We start from the raw sequence: 4,030 nt of genomic DNA, 5'->3' as shown, positions 1-4,030 counted from the left end.
GCGACCAATGGCGGGAGCGCGGGGGCGGGGCAGTTGGAGGCGGGAGGTCATGTGATGAAAGCTCCAGGATTACATAGGATATACGGCACAGAAACAGGCCATTCGGCCCAACCAGTCCATGCCGGCGTTTATGCTCCACTCGAGCCTCCTCCCGTCTTTCCTCATCTAAATCTATCAGCATAACCCTCTATTCCCTCTCCCTCATACGTTTGTCCAGCCTCCCCTTAAATGCATCTACACTATTCACTTCAACCACTCCCTGTGGTAGCGAGTTCCACATTCTCACCACTCTCTGGGTAAAGAAGTTTCTTCTGAATTCCCTATTGGATTTCTTGGTGACTATCTTATATTGATGGCCTCTAGTTATGCTCTTCCCCACAAGTGGAAACATTCTCTCTGTATCCACTCTATCAAAACCTTTCATCATTTTAAAGACCTCTATTAGTCACCCCTCAGCCTTCATTTTTCAAGAGAAAAGAGACCCAGCCTGTTCATCCTTTCCTGATATGTATACCCTCGCATTTCTGGTATCATCCTTGTAAATCTTCTCTGCACCCTGTCCAGTACTTCTATATCCTTTTTATAATATGGTGACCGGAACTGTACGCCCACCCAGAGTTGGCACCCCTAGCCTGAGTGGGGTGTAAACCTGGGCCTGCCTCCCCTTGACACTGCGATAGATTGTCAGCTGCATGTGAGTCCCTGGGGCCTAGGGCTGCTTGACTGAGATGGGAGGTCACTTCAGTCCTCCAAGGCTCCAGAGGAATCTTCCCACCCACCAGCCTCACATCACTCAGGGAGCACTTTGTGGAATCAGTGGATCGGGAGCTAGATCCAGCTGGCACAGATTGTAAGAAATAACTGCAGTTAGAGCATGGGAAAGTATTGGAAGCTTTTGGTGAATTTTATTGTAGAATCCAAAAAGGTGTTTGATCAAGTTATGAGGCCGGGTTGCATTAACATTCCCTTGAGTTTAGAAGGTTGAGGTGTGATCTAATGGAGGCCTTTAAAATGATAAAGGGATTCGATAGGGTAGATATAGAGAAACTACTTCCTATGGTGGGGGAGTCAAGAACAAGGGGGACACAATCTTAAAGTTAGAGCCAGGACATTCAGGAGTGAAATCAGGAAGCACTTTTTCACACAAAGGGCAGTGGAAATCTGGAACTCTTGCCCCCAGAAGGTTAGAAACATAGAAACATAGAAACATAGAAGATAGGAGCAGGAGTAGGCCATTCGGCCCTTCGAGCCTGCTCCGCCATTCAACGAGATCATGGCTGATCATCCAAACCCTAGCACCCGGTCCCTACACCGACAGCCATCCCACCCAAGCCCTATCCCCGTAACCCCGTAACCCCATGTATTTAATCCCCCCTAACACTAAGGGCCAATTTTTATCATGGCCAATCAACCTAACCCGCACATCTTTGGACTGTGGGAGGAAACCGGAGCACCTGGAGGAAACCCACGCAAACACGGGGAGAATGTGCAAACTCCACACAGACAGTCGCCCGAGGCCGGATTTGAACCCGGGTCCCTGGTTGTGGATGCTGGGGGTCAATTCAAAATTACGGAGGGTGGAAGATGGGAGACCAGCCAGGAGTGTGTTGGAATAGTCAAGTCTAGAGGTAACAAAGGCATGGATGAGGGTTTCAGCAGCAGATGAGCTGAGGCAGGGGGCGGAGACAGGCGATGTTCCGGAGGTGGAAGCAGGCGGTTTTGGTGATGGAGCGAATATGTGGTCGGAAGCTCATCTCAGGGTCAAATAGGTCGCAAAGGTCTGCTCATCCAGTACTGGATGTCGGACAAGCAGCATGACAAATAAGAGACAGTGGAGGGGTCAAGAGAGGTGGCCGGGAAGTAGAGCTGGGTGTCGAAATTTGAATACTGAGGTTGTCGATCTGAACATTAACTCTGTTTCTCTCTCTACAGATGCTGCCTGACCTGCTGAGTGTTTCCAGCTTTTCTTGTCTTTATTTCAGATTTCCAGCATCTGCAGTATTTTGCTTTTGTCAATAATTTTTTGTTAGGTAAGGGTATCAAAGGATATGGAGCAAAGGCGGGCAAGTGAAATTGAGGTACAGATCAGCCATGACCTAATTGAATGACGGAACAGGCTCAAGGGGCCAAATGGCCTATTCCTGTTCCTATATTGCTCTCTACCTGTGTATATCCTCGGCCCCCTCCTATTTCTCATCTACATGCTGCCTCTTGGTAACATCATCCGAAAACAAAGCGTCAGTTTCCACATGTATGCTGACGACACCCAGCTCTACTTCCCGGCCACCTCTCTTGACCCCTCCACTGTCTCTTATTTGTCATGCTGCTTGTCCGACATCCAGTACTGGATGAGCAGACCTTTGCGACCTATTTGACCCTGAGATGAGCTTCCGACCACATATCGCTCCATCACCAAAACCGCCTGCTTCCACCTCCGGAACATCGCCCGTCTCCGCCCCTTGCCTCAGCTCATCTGCTGCTGAAACCCTCATCCCTGCCTTTGTTACCTCCAGACTTGACTATTCCAACGCTCTCCTGGCCGGCCTCCCACATTCCACCCTCCGTAAACTTCAGCTCATCCAAAACTCGGCTGCCCGTGTCCTAACTCGCACCAAGTCCCGTTCACCCATCACCCCTGTGCTCGCTGACCAACATTAGCTCCTGATCCAGCAATGTCTCGATTTTAAAATTCTCATCCTTGTTGTCAAATCTCTCCGTGGCCTCGCCCCTCCCTATTTCTGTAAACTCCTCCAGCCCCACAGCCCCCCGTGATCTCTGCACTCCTCCAATTCTGCCCTCTTGCGCATCCCCGATTTCAGTCGCTCCACCATTGGTGGCCGTGCCTTCTGTTGCCTGGGCCCTAAGCTCTGGAATTCCCTCCCTAAACCTCTCCGCCTCTCTCTTCTCCTTTAAGACGCTCCTTAAAACCAACCTCTTTGACCGAGCTTTTGGTCACCTGCCCTAATATCTCCTTATGTGGCTCGGTGTCAAAATTTTTTTTATATAACGTTCCTGTGAAGTGCCTTGGGACATTCTATTGCATTAAGGGTGCTATATAAATGTAAGATGTTGTTGTTAAAGGTGCTATATAAACACAGCTTGTTGGTGTGTTTATTCTTCAAAATTCTTTGCTGTGGATATTTGCTGGTGAGTGGGGTTGGCTGAGGTTATTTGAGAGTGTGATCTGTATTATAAGGTATAGAAGCCTCAAGAAATGTAATCTTTCTGAGGCGGTTGGGAGGGGGTAGGAACAGGGGAGGGACTTTATTTGGTTTCACAACTTTTATTTACTGAAAGTGCTCAGTTATAAACTGCTGCCTCCTTTCTCTGGCCACACATTGATGGACCTCTGGTTCCACCTCCTGTTATTCCGGTGGACCCTCCTCCTGCTGCGGAGATGGATCATCTTCATCATCTCCTTCTTCATCATCAGGGGCTTGAGCACATAAAGCTAGGCGGACACTCCCAGCGCAGTGCCGAGGGAGTGCTGCACTGTTGGAGTGGCACTATTGTGGGAGTGTTGCACTGTCAGAGGGGCCGTTTTTCAGATGAGATGTTAAACCGAGGCCCCGTCTGCTCTCTCGGGTGGACGTAAAAGATCCCACGGCCACTATTCTGAAGAAGAGCAGAGGAGTTCTCCCCGGTGTCCTGGGCCCAATATTTATCCCTCAATCAACATCACTAAAACAGATTACCTGGTCATTATCACATTGCTGTTTGTGGGAGCTTGCTGTGCGCAAATTGGCTGCCGCGTTTCCTACATTACAAAAGTGACTCCACTTCAGAAGTACTTCATTGGCTGTAAAGTGCTTTGGGACGTCCGGTGAAAGACGCTGGAGAAATGCAAGCCTTTTTCTTTTTCCTCTCCTTCAGCTTCAGGAAGTACTAGTCCTTTCTGCATCGATCTACACTTGAAAAGGAAAAATTTGCAGGGCTACAGGGAAAGAGCAGAGCTCTTTCAAAGAGCCAGCACAGGCACGATGGGCCCAATGGCCTCCTTCTGTACTGCATGATTCTAAAATGATGCAGA

The sequence above is a fragment of the Somniosus microcephalus genome, chromosome 18, assembly GCF_052327205.1.
Source record: "Somniosus microcephalus isolate GS21.2 chromosome 18, FLI_Smic_1.0, whole genome shotgun sequence".
Taxonomy (NCBI): domain Eukaryota; kingdom Metazoa; phylum Chordata; class Chondrichthyes; order Squaliformes; family Somniosidae; genus Somniosus; species Somniosus microcephalus.
Note: the sequence above shows the minus strand (reverse complement) of the source record.